Here is a 12,936-nt window from a genome sequence, read left to right as displayed (position 1 = left end):
GCGCTGCTGCGGAGATTGGCCTGGGCCGTGCGGGAGGACCACCTGCGTCCTGACCCGGGTGGGCACCCCCCCGAGCGCGTGGCCTGGGGTGTGGAGGAAACTCCCAGGCCTCAGTTTCCTCATCAGCAGAACGGAGGCAGGAATAGCTTACACTGCACATGGCTTCGTGAGGCTCAGGTGAGAGGTTTTAGGTAACGCACCCACAGCAGCGACGGACCGAGTGAAATCTCTGTGATTTTGTTGCTGTCGGTGTTCCTGATTCTGTCATTATTAGCGGCTGAGTATGACGGCCACCCCAGTCACCTCCTCAGTATCCCCCTGAGCGGTCAGGCTCGGGCTTCCTCTTCTCCCTCCCCTTCCCCGGGGAGGTGGGCAGAACCTCACCCTTCGCCCCCCACCCCCCGGCATTCGGTCCCGATTTCCTGAAACTTTGTGCCACATCTGGGGCGCTCCTGCACCCCCCCCCCGCAGCCCAGTCTGCAGGCCCGTGAGTCACCCTACGGTCTCCCTACTGGGAAGAGCGAACCAGCCCAGAAAAAAAAAATGCAGACTCCCATGGGCGTCCCCAGCCGCCTTCTCCTGACATGAGCAGCGCCTCCCCACCCCCATCCTTGCCAGACAGTTGGGCAGACTGCCAGGTCTGTGATTCACACCCGGGAGGGCAGCAGACAGCCCCCGCCGGGCGCCCGGTGCGTGCACTGCTTTTCTCTCCCCTCTCCTCACTGGGTTGTTTTGCTCTGGGCTGCAAATTCATTTTTAGATCCCGGCCTCCGCCCTCCCCCATCTCCCGCTTCTATTCTTAGAAAGCAAACTGGGATGTGCTTGGGCCTCGCAGTGGAATCAGACAAGTTTGCCCACGTGCTCCGGCTGCCTGAGACACGGAATTAATTAAAAGGCGGCTCGGAGCCGCAGGTTCATTGGCCGGAAACGCAGCTGGCTGGGCCCGACTCCGACTCTAGGGGGCTGGGGGCGGGGGGTGGATGGCTGCTCTGGTCACCTGGGTCCCCCCGCCCCGCGCTCCGCAGGGCGATGCTCCGGGGATGGGGCCGCCCTGCCTGGATGGGCTGGGCCGGCTGTGCGTGTTGGTTACACGTACGAACTGTCCCAGCAGGTCGGGCTCCCGAGAGATTTGAATTAGGTAAATACATCTGAAAGGGTTTCAGGGGTGGATCGCCTTCCGGAAGCTGAGCAGCTGAACTGTACTTTGCGAGAAGAAGCTGACCTTCCTCAGAGGCAGCCCTGCGGCGAGGGAGGGAGGGTGGGGACAGGCGGAGAAATGCAACGAGGGAAGGACGCAGGGGTGACGGGGGCAGGTGTGGGTGCGCGGAGAATGGGCACACGGAAGGACAGCCCGGCGGGAGGGTCAGGGTCTGTGCGGGTTCAAAATCCCGGCCGTGCCGCTTTCCGGCTGTGTGGCCTTGGACAAGTCACTTAACCTCTCTGTGCCTCCATTTTCTTGTCTGTAGAACTGGAACGTTGATCTTAGTGGTAAGTTCAGATGAATAACACGGGTCAGCAGCCCTTGGCACAAAGTAGTGATTACGGATTCGTCTGAATTTATTGTTACGAAGGAAGCAGATGCCCAGAGCAGGGAAAAGAGGGAAAAGTAAGGCCAGAGTCCGATGCAGGCAAATGGCTCCTTCCGTTCATCCCGGCCCGGCGGTTGTCAGTGGTGTTGGCGGGGGAAGGAGAGGCGGGTGCGGCCGGGTGGGCAGAGAAGCAGGTGACCCTAAGCAGAGAGGTCCCCTCTAGGGCCCTCCTCCGTGATGCAAGGGGAGACATCCTCTGAGAGCTCAGATGCCTCCTTCTCCAGGAAGCCTTCCCTGACTGCCAGCAACTTCAGCTGCCCGCTTCTAGCTTCATGCCGCCCCAGGCTCCCCCTTCGCACACATCACGCCGGACGATGATGCCCTTGTTTGATATGTTTTCTTACCCCCAAAACATTTTCGTAAGCGTTTTGCAAAGATTCTCCTTATAAGAAATTTTTTAAAAAAATTCAGAAGCATGGTGGGGGGGGGTTGCCGGTAAAAAAAAAACTTCCCTACAGTTCGGCGCGTGTCCTTCCGGGACCTGCAGGAGGGTGGCTGGGTGTTTATCAGTGGGATCGCACGTTAAGCAAAACGGGAGCTTGGAGACAATGTCTTGGCATCTTTCCACAGCTGTGCTCGTCTAATTATTCTTTCACGTTTAATTTTTATACATATTTTCCTTGAGCCTATGACACAGACACACGGTAAAGCAAAGGCGTGCACAGGGATGGCAAGTGCTCCCGAAGCGTCTTGTCCTCCCCACCGTGTCCCCAGCCCCTCTCCCGCTGCTCCTCCTCCTCGCGCGTCCCCGTGGAGACCGTCTACACGCAGAGGCATGGGCTGGATCCCCAGCCTCTTTTCTTTGCCCATCCGGGGCGGCACAAACTGCACCCGCTGCTCCGCCCTCTCCCGCCCTCCCTGAAGCCCGCACCTCGGACGACCCCGCCTCGTCACCGTCACCGCACAGCGGCCTCCCGGCTCCTGCCCCTTGCGTGCTATTCTGTTGCGTAGACGGGCCACGGGCTATTTGGCGCCCTGGGGGTGGGTGTGGAGATGTCCACGCACATCCCTACGTTCTCTGCCCTCAGGTGGGAGCCCTGGGCTGCGGTGTGTGGGTGCGGGTGTGGGTCGGGGGCTGCTGCCCCCAGAGGAGAGGCGGGTGGGGGGACAGGAGGAGGAGACGGGAGCGTTGTCAGGTGGGGATGGCCGGGTATCTGACAGAGGGCGGGCTCAGGGATGAAGAGGCGACCCCGGGAGACAGATGGCTGGGGCGGCCGCATCCCTTCTGTAAGTACTTTTTAATTGAGGTCTAACAAACCCCGAGTAAACTTAATTAATTCTATTTGTACAGCTTGATGAAGTTTTGCGTGTGTGTCCACCATGGAAGCTTCTCCCGGACCCCAGAGGACCCTCGCGCCCATTCCCAGGCGGGGACCCCTCCCCAGGTAACCACAGTTCCGACCGAGTCCCCATCGGTCAGTTTCTGCCTGTGCTTGAACCGCACGCACACGGAGCCACACGCTCTCTGGGCCCTTTTCTGTGTCTCGCTTCTTTTCTCCCGCGCGTTTTGGGGACTGATCCCTGCGTCTGCAAGGAGCCTTGCTCCCCCTGCCCCACCTCCCTCCCTCCCTTCCGCCTTCTCTCCATGGTTCTCAGCCACGGGGGGATCCCTCCCCAGGGGTCGTGGGGCAACACCCAGAGGCATTTCCGATGGGCACAACTGGGATCCAGCGGGGAGAGGCTGGGGATGCTGCTAGCCCCCGGTGGTGCCCAGGACGCCCCGGGCAGAGAAGGATCCGGCCCAGGCCCAGAAGCTCTGCGCCCGCTGCCGGTTCACGGCAGGAGCAGACGGCAGTGTGCTGGCCCCTCCGGCCGTCGACGGGCACGTGGGCTGTGCCCAGCTGCTCCCCGTGGTGCCCCCGCGAGGACCCCGTGCGTGGCTCTCGGTGCATCCGTGTGCTGTTCTCTCGGGCGCGTTCCCGGGACGGGCCGGCCGGCGGGACGGCACCGAGCTGCGGCAGACCCTGCCGCGTGTTCCTCCGAAGTGCCCGCGCGGCCCTTCCGTGCGGGTTCTAGTCACGCCAGCTTCCTGCCAACACTCGCTCCCCCCTGGCTCTTCCGTTGCAGCCACATGTGTCTGTCTGCCGGAGGTGCGGGCGTCTTGCCCCAGACGCACGAGTCCTCGCGGGCGGCTGTGGGCATGTGTTGTCGGCCCAGAGCCTGAGCCCTTCTGTTACGGGGGAGAGCCCCCCTCGGTGTAAATCTTGGCGGGTTCCACGTCTCCCTTCGAGCTCCGCAGACCTGATCCTCACTTTGCCGTAGCTTCCCTTGCAGCTAGGTTGTGGTTACGTAAACCTCCTGACATCGCTCTGGGTAGAGCCCAATATCCGCCCCAGCTTCCAGATGACAAGACTGAGGCTCGGCGGGTGGGGTTAGGCTGTCTCCTCAGGGTCTCATGCCGGTGCTGGAAGGTGGGCCCAGGACCGTCTGGCTCGAAGCTTGTGCTCAGAGACCCGAGGACCGGAGGCCTCTTGCGAGCCTCTCCTTCAGGGCTCTCGGGGGCTGACCTACCCCTGTGTCCCCAACGCCAACACAGGTATTGGAGGACTCAGGGTGTTTCTGGTCTTAGGTCACCTCCACAGCCATGAACTTTGGTCTTGGCTGTGGTCAGGGTCAGGGGAATGGCTTTGGTCTCTCACCCTCCGTTATATGGGAAAAGGTTGAGGGTCATCGAGGGCCCCCTGGACTGTAGGTCTTTGAGGTCAGGCCCCGAGTCTGTCTTCTTCAGTGATGAATATCGTGGCGTCTTGGCACAGGGGGTTGCTTAATGAACCTTTGTTAAATGAAGGGAAGAGATCATTTGGCGGCATGCACGGAAATACAACCCTAAACACGACCTCACTCAAAAAAGAGACTTGGTATCTGACGTAGTGGGAATTACCCCTCCCAGAGGGAGGGCTTCAGGCGTGTTGCGATCAAGGCTCTGCTTCCATTATGCCACAAGGCTCTTGGCTTTGCCCTCCTCCACGCGTCGGCTTCGTTCTCAGGCTCCCTTCATACACAGGATGCTGCCAGGAGACCAGTTCCTGGCGAGGGAGATGCGATGACCGTGACCGGCTTAGCCAGGCCGACGGCTGGGTCAGCTTTCCCCAAGAACAGAGGTGCCTGGGAATGGTCGATACCTGAACAAAATGAAGATTCGGCTGGGGAAGAGGAAAGGGGCAGGGGTAACTTGTAGGCAGCCAGCAACGTGCACCACACGACTCTTCAGGTTAAATGTCTCATGAACGTGTAAGAACTCGGGGCGCCCGGCTGGCTCAGTCGGTTGAGCGTCCGGCTTTGGCTCAGGTCACCGGCTCGTGGTTCGTGAGTTCGAGCCCCACTGTCTCTCCGCTGTCACCGTGGAGCCTGCTTTGGATCCTCTGTCTCCTTCTCTCTCTGCCCCTCACCTGCTCGATCTCTCTCAAAAATAAATAAACATGAAAAAAAAAAACAGGTAAGAACAAAACCAACACGCACTCGTTCAACCGGCTGAAGGCCTGTATTAGTTATCTAATGCTGTCCAACGACAAAGTTCCCCCAAGCTGAGTGGCTCGAAACCACAGACATTTACCGGGGGGTCCCCCGTGAGGCTGCAGTCGGGACGTGGGCCGGGGCTGCACCATCTGAAGGCTTGTCCGGGCTGGAAGGTCAAAGGGGCTCACACAACAGAGGGAAGCATGGGGCCTCAGTTCCGCGTCGTGAGGACCTCACCCCAGGACCCTTGGAGACGTGGCGGCATCTGATCCGAGCCTGAGTGATCCAAGAGAAAGAACAAGGAGATGCCCAGAGACTCTGGCCTTTCCCCATGCTGGGAGCAAGCCGCCAAGGCCAGCCTCGCCGGAGGAGAGCAGGGCGGCTCCGCGTGTCGGCGGGATGAGTCGGTGACGTTTGTGTAGCCGCCACGGACGGACGCTTCACCTCGGATCCTTCCATGGAGGCGTCTGCGTGACCGACCTGCACCCGCCCGGTGCCCACACACCCACGCGAGGCCGGGACTGTCTCCGGCCCGAGGGGTTTTCTGCTGCAGATTCGGTTAGAGAGCAGATTCCAAGCCCCCTTCCGTGGGGCTCCTCCTGGGGACTCTCTTGGGCGAGTTTGCCAAAAGGCCAGCTCGCCGGTACTCTGCAACTTTTCTTGCAGGAAAGTTCTGGGGAAATTCTGTAAGTAAGCACCACCCCAGGCCCGGTGGTTTGCACACTGACCCTCCCACCCTGCCCTGAGGGGCCATCGTCACGGTCACCGAAGGGACTGGGACACAGGTGAAAGGGCCACCCAGCGTCACCGGGCGGTGTGATGCCCAGCACCTGTCCTCTCCCCAACATCGCTTCCTCCACGGGGAAGGTGTCTGTTTCGGGGGGAATGTTCTAGAAGATCTGAATCTGTGCGTTTAAAGTAGCATTGCTGTGTTCTGGACTTCGGGGGCCTCTCGGGGGGGGGGGACAGGTGGCCGCACGTGAACCACGCTTTTATGGAGCAGCGTGGGTGGCAGCTACCGTCCGTGAAGGGCTTACGCTGTGCCGGGGGGCGGCTGTCTGGCCTGTGCCATCTCATCCAGTGGCCGCACCAGGGGTTTGCTGAGGCGGGGCTTGCGAGAACCGCCTGCCAGACAGGAAGCATCTGAGTCTCAGAGACACGCAGGTTACCCACAGATGCTGAGTGGTCGCCTCCGATCCTGGCCCCCTGTGAGCTCCCACCTGCTGCCCCGGAAACAGCCTCGTGACCGCGGAGACCCCAGCACGCCATCCCTCATCCTGAGGCCGGGTGTCACGTGTCAGCGGAGCCGCGGCCCCGTGCCCGCTGATGGCACCTGCCGACGCAGACTCGGGCCGGCGGGGAGAGTGGCCGCTCTCAGCACGAGGACGCGGGCGCAGTCAGCTCTCGGGAACGAGAAAGAGGCCGCCTTCCTAAACCACATCTGTATCAATAATGTGACTGACGGGCCAGCGGGGGAACTTACACATCTTTCCTTCTGGGTTTTCATTTATCACCCGTGATCCTTTTCGTCTGGCCGGAAGGCAGGGGTTCCAAGCTCACACGCAGAGGCAGGCTCGCTGTGGCTGGACCGATCTTCTGGAACCCCCCCCTGCTCTCTGGATGGGGCCAGAGGGAGCATGGCCGCGTGCATGCAGAAGCCGGGCTGTCCTGTGCCTTCATCTGCCCTCCGTAGAGGCCGGTGACCGCCACCCCCAGCCCCCAGGCCCGCCGCCTTTCCTGAGCGCACAAGGACAGAAGCCATTTTAGGTACTGAGGGACTATGAAAAAGTTTTTAAAAAGGGTTTATGTGATCGTGGGATGGAAAGGATACCTCAGTCAGGGCGGCCAGGGAGAGCCCCTCTGAGGAGGTGACATTTGAGTTAAGGCCTCAGTGAGGAGAGGAACTGCTTGTGGGAAGATCGAGGGTGTGGGGGGTGCGGAAAGCAATCTAAGCAGAAGACAAAGTCTGTGCAAAGGTCCTGAGGCAGGAGCAAGCTTGTGGTTGGAGAGAGTGAATTAGTGGAGGATGGGGAAGTGGGGGTGCAGAGAGGGGTCGGAGGACAGGATCTCGTCCAGTGTGATGAACAGCCATTAAAGTGCTTTTAGTGGAGGTTGGTGGGGGCGGCAGGGATCGGTTCATGCTTCTTAAAGGTCAGCTGGCTGCTAGGTGGAGGACGCCCGGCTGGAGGTCAGGGATTCCGGTTTGTCTGAGGCAGGAGAGAGGCGAGGGCGGCCTGGACTGTGGTGGCTGCAGTGGAGGTGGTGAGAAGTGATCAGGTTTAGACCATAATTTGGGGACGCAGCCAGTAGGACTTGCTGATGGCTCACAGGTACCACATGAGAGGGTTAAGGTCTGAGCCACGCAGCTAGGTGGACGCGGGGGCCGTTTCCGAGATGGGGAGACTGGGAGGGAGCGGGTTATTTTAAGGAGGGGGGCAGTAATTGTCTTTTGGCCAAATTGTATGCTCAGGCAGTCCCTCACTAGCTCCACACGGCAGACTGGGCAGGGCAGCTGAGAATTAAGGTCCTGGTCCAACAATTTGGGCTTCGTTGTGTCACCTTAGGCAAGTCCCTTAATCTTTTGGAGAACAAGTTTTCTCAACTAAAAAAAGAGGGATAAAAATAACAGTACTTGCCTCCCTTGCAGGTTTGTTATGGTAAAGAGTTCGGTGTCATGGGTCCTGGCACATAATAGGTGCACAAGAAATGAAATCAGTTATCACGAAACATTTAGCTCTGATAATACTTTTCATCTGAGAGCCTATTTTTTTCTCTCTCCTTTCTTTTAAAGTTTATTTATTTATTTTGAGAGAAAGAGAGAGCGTGAGTGGGGGAGTGGCAGAGAGAGATTGAGAGAGAGAGAGAGAGAGAGAGAGAGAGAGAGAGAGAGAGAATCCTAAGCAGGCTCCACATTGTCAGCACAGAACCTGATGCAGGGCTTGATCTTACCAACCACGAGATCATGACTGGAGCCAAAATCAAGAGTGGGATGCTTAACCAATTGAGCCACCCAGGTGCCCCTCATTTTAGCTGATATTAACATGGTCACATTCTTAGGCTCACTGTTTGCATGTTACATATTTCTGGTATCCATTAACTATCAGTCATCAATGGCTTATTGTGTCTCTTGAGGACAGCATACAGTTTTATCTTTTTCCCCCCAATCCATTCTGATGGTCTCTGTCCTTTAATTTGAGTGCTTATCACATTAATATTTAGTGTAAGTACTGATAGAGTTAGATTTGGGTTCACACATTTTGTCATTTTTCTATTCTGTTTGCCTCCTCTGGTTTGGTTTTTTGTTATTGTCTCTTTGCCTCTTCCTTCTTATTCTTCAGTGGTTGGATTATTTGAAGGCTTTTTTTTTTAAGTTTTATTTCAGTAATCTCTACATCCCATGCAGGGCTTAAACTCATGACCCTAAGATCAAGAGTCACAGGCTCCCCTGACTGAGCTAGTCAGGCATCCCTGGATTATCTGAAGTTTTGTTTAGAATTCCGTTTTAATTTTCCTGTTGATTTTTATTTTATTTTTTCTGTTGATTTTTAAAGCTATACTTCTTTGCATTATTTTTTGAAAAAATTTTATATGTTTATTTATTTTTGAGAGAGAAACAGAGTGTGAATGGGGGAGGGGCAGAGAGAGAGGGAGACAGAATCTTAGGCTCCAGGCTCTGAGCTGTCAGCACAGAGCCCAATGCGGGGCTCGAACTCATGGAACCATGAGATCATGACCTGAGCCAAAGTTGGATGCTTAACCGACCGAGCCACTCAGGCACCCCTGCATTATTTTTCAATGGTTTTTGTACAGATTAGAATATACATCTTTAACTTTTCATACTCTAGTCACTGTTAATATTGTACAACTTTGTGTAAAGTGTAGATATCTTACAATTGGGTAAGTTTATATTTGTATGTCCTTTATGTTACAGTTTATATTCCATATATGCACATTTTATGTTATTTTTCATGTGTACACATCTTAAACCCCACAAGACGATGTTATATTTCTTCCTTTAAGTGGTTCTATGGTTTTTAAGAGGAAAAAAGAAGATAATTCCCCCAGATACCGACATATGTAACATTGTTGCCTTCTGAGGATCTGAGTTTCCATTGGCATCATTTCCTTCAGGATGAAGAACTCCCTTCAGCATTTCATGTAGTGAAGACCAGACGTTAGCAAATGCCCTTTGTTTTCTTTTATCTGAGAATGTCTTTACTTTGCCCTCCTCCTCAAAGGAATTTTCACTGGGTATATAACTCTTGGTTGACAGGGTTTTCTTTTAAACTTTCATCACCGGAAAGATGTTGTTCCATACCTTCTGGCCTCCATGATTTCTAATATGAAGTCAGCCATTAACTGGGCCATCGTCCCCGTGCGTGCAATGTTCTAAGCGTTCATGTGGCTTTTAGGTAGCAGTGTCTATGCTGGCTTTCAAGAGTTCCACTCCATGTGCTTTGCTCTGGGATTCTTTGATTTTGCTTGGTGTTCATGGAGCATCTTGTATCAGTACATTTCTGGTTTTCTTTTTTTTTTTTCAGTTTTTAAAAAATGTTTATTCATTTTTTAGAGAGAGAGAGAGAGAGAGAGAGATATGGAGAGAGAGAATCCAAAGCAGGCTCCAGGCTCTGAGTTGTCAGCACAGAGCCCTGCATGGGGCTCGAACTCACAAACCACAAGATCCTGACCTGAGCTGAATGAGGTTGGACGCTTAACTGACTGAGTCACCCAGGTGCCCTAGTACATTTCTGTTTTTCACCAAATTTGGAAACATTTTGACCCTTGTTGCCCCCAATATTATTTATGCCCCATTCTCTTTCTGCTCTCCTTCTAGGATTCCATTTACACGTATGCAGGACTCTTTAACATCATTTAAGTGGGTTTCTGAGGCTCTATTTATTTATCGTTAAATCCCTATTGTCTCCACATTAAATAATTTCTATTACTCTATCTTAAGTTCATTGACTCTTTCCTCAGACTTCTCCATTTGACTGTTAAAAGTCTAGCCCTTGAATTTTTCAGTTCAGATATCATAATTTTCAGTTCTGGAATTCCCGTTTGTCCCTTTTTTTATATTGTTCCTGATTCTTTTTTTTTTTTCAACGTTTATTTATTTTTGGGACAGAGAGAGACAGAGCATGAACGGGGGAGGGGCAGAGAGAAAGGGAGACACAGAATCGGAAACAGGCTCCAGGCTCTGAGCCATCAGTCCAGAGCCCGGCGCGGGGCTCGAACTCATGGACCGCGAGATCGTGACCTGGCTGAAGTCGGACGTTTAACCGACTGCGCCACCCAGGCGCCCCAATATTGTTCCTGATTCTTAGCAGAGACTTTCTATCTTTTCATTAATCGTGAGCACTTACAACTTGACGAGAGCCATTTTTACAGCTGCTGTCAGAGCCTTGTGTTCTAGTTCCAATTGCTGGTTGGGAATTGGGATGCATCTTGGGATGCATCTTGGTTGACTTCATTTCCTCTCAAGAATTTCTTCCATTTCTTACTTTTTTTTATATGTTGGGTAATTTGGGGGTTATATTCTGGCGTGATGGATAGAATAATGCCCCTTCATCCTCCTTCCCAGAACCTGTGTGTGTGTTACCTTGTGTCACGAGTAGCCTTTGCAGATGTGACCCAGGGTTTTGAGATGGGGAGGTTATCCTGGATTATCCTAGTGTCCCACAGTGTAATGACAAGGGTTTTTACAATAGGGAGATGTGGAAATGGAGGCAGAAGTCCGAGTGATGCCAGGAGGGCCCGTGAACCTCTAGAATCCACAAAACGGGGCCTCCAGAAGGAGCCAGCTCTACTGACCCACCTTTTTGCCATCTGACTTGTGGAATTATGGGATAGTGACTGTGGTTTTTAAGCAACTAAGTTTGTGGAACTTTGTTACATCAGCAGTAGCAAAGGAATACACCCGGATGTAACGAACGCTGAATCGTGAAGATTCTGGGATTTTGTTATTTTTCTCTGACGAGTGCTGTTTCTTGTGTTCAAGCGGGCAGTGATGTGAGTGAATTTGAACTTCAGCCTCTTGTTTCTAGGAAGGCAGCTGCTGTATCAGTTCACATCTTTGTCTCAGCTGGGCTGCCGTGAGTCTGTTCCGGGTGTGGTCAGGGGTCCACCAGAATGTGGATGGACAGAATTGGGGGATCTCCTCTCTGAATCTTTTCCGTCCGGGACCCCCTGCTGTCTCCACCAGCCACGGTTCACCAGCCTCTGTCTTCTGCTTCCCTAGGCCAGAAAGACCGAGTCCCCCCGGCGTCCCTCTCGTCTTGCGTCCTGCACTCTGCCAACCGCACTGAGCCTCAGGCCAGGAGCTGCGAAGACAAGACCTTGCTCTGCCCAGCCCCCTCCTCCCCTGAAGATCCGCTTCTGTTCACTGTCCAGAACCTTCAGGTGTTTGCTTTTGGCATCACGCTCAGGTTTTATCATCGTGCTCGGGAAGGGAATCATTCGGTCGTTACCAGACGTGGAAGGCCTCTGCTTGCCTCCCAGGGCCCTTCGAGTGCCCTTTTATCTCCCGGCTGGCTCTTGGCGGGAGAAGGGGAAGAGAGGAGAACTTTTTCAGCACTGGGTTCCAGCTGGTTCTCTTACTCACTAGCTGCATGTCCTTGGGCAGGCGGCCCCCCTCAGCTTAGTTTTCCCATCTTCGGAGCCTGGTGCCGTGGGACTACTGCATGAAGGGGGAAAGGCGTGCATTCCCACAGTGCTGGGTCCGAGCTTGGTCCCGTCACTGTCTTCCCAAGCATCTCTGGTGCCCCTGGAAGAAGAAGTCCAAGCTGGTGCTGGCCAGGGTTTCAGCCCCATTAATTCCTCCAAGCGGTTGGCTCCGGGAAAGGCCTTTTCTTATTTCCTGCCAGGAAAATCAAACTGTAGAAACCGACGCAGGGCTGTGCCATTCAGAATCCTCGCACTTGACGTCCCCAAACCAGTTCTGCTCAGTCGGCTCCGCTTCGAAGCCACTGCCAGGGAAAACACGACGCAGGGAGAAGCTGTGCGGCCCATGCAAGACGCTGCAGAATCGGGCCCTGGCCCCGGGCGGGCTCCCACAGCGCTGCTGTCCTGCTTCTGAGACTGGCTGGTTTGTTTCCCGGACACTTGTTTACTGAGCGTCCACTGTGCCCGTCGCTGCGCTGGGTGCCGGGGCCACAGCAGCAAACAAGGCACACAGGTCCTGCCTTCACAGAGGGGGCGTCTGGCCGGAGGCCTGGATGTGAGCTTCGCCATCGCACCCGGGGGTAAAGCCACAGATGTCCTAGGGGGTGGAGGGGGGGGCATGGTGTTGTGTGTGCATAAGGCAGGGACTTGATTTGCTCAAGGAGGCTGGTGGGAGGCCCCGGGGAAGTGACATTTCAGCTGAGGTCTGGAGGATGAGTGGAATTTAACAAGGATGAGGCACAGGCCCTGTGGTGGGTGGGGCATGGTAAGTTCCAGAACAGACATGGGGTGGGGTGGGAGAACACCGTGGGGAGATGGGCAAGGAACGTGACGTAACAGAGGTGTGCCATCGAGTTGCCCGAGTTAGCAAATAAAAATACAGGATGCGCGGTTCAACTCGAATTTTAGGTGAGCGCCAAATAAATTTTGTGGCATAAGTATATCCCAAATGCTGTATCGGATAGACTTATACTAAAAAAAAATTTTTTTTTTTTTGATTTGTTGTTTATCTGAGATTCCAGTCGAACTGGGTATCTTGACTTTTCTCTGGCAAATTTACATGCAAGGTCTTGCAGATCAGGCAGGGAACTCGTTCCCAAACCATGAACAAAGGGAGGATGTAAGCCAGGAGCAGCACAAGTTAGCCAGCGTTTTGAGCCAGTCAGCTGGCAGCTGAGGGAGAACGGACGGGGAGTGGGTGAGGGGCAGGGGGTGGGCAGGAGGGGGCCAC

The 12,936-nt window shown here is 54.6% G+C and overlaps 1 long non-coding RNA gene across 2 annotated transcripts; it reads left to right on the top strand.

Moving 5' to 3' along the window:
• Positions 1-900: 900 nt before the first annotated feature.
• Positions 901-12,646, top strand: LOC109497898. 2 transcript variants are annotated; one of them, XR_002154324.3, is made up of 3 exons: positions 901-1,138; positions 2,881-2,974; positions 11,284-12,646. It is a non-coding gene; the product is annotated as an uncharacterized LOC109497898 (long non-coding RNA). The 2 variants fall into 2 exon arrangements; XR_002154323.3 differs by lacking the exon at positions 901-1,138 and adding an exon at positions 2,465-2,617.
• The last annotated feature ends 290 nt before the right edge of the window (positions 12,647-12,936 follow it).

This window comes from Felis catus, chromosome A3 (assembly GCF_018350175.1).
Source record: "Felis catus isolate Fca126 chromosome A3, F.catus_Fca126_mat1.0, whole genome shotgun sequence".
NCBI classification, from domain to species: Eukaryota; Metazoa; Chordata; class Mammalia; order Carnivora; family Felidae; genus Felis; species Felis catus.
This window is presented reverse-complemented; position numbering and strand designations above follow the sequence as displayed.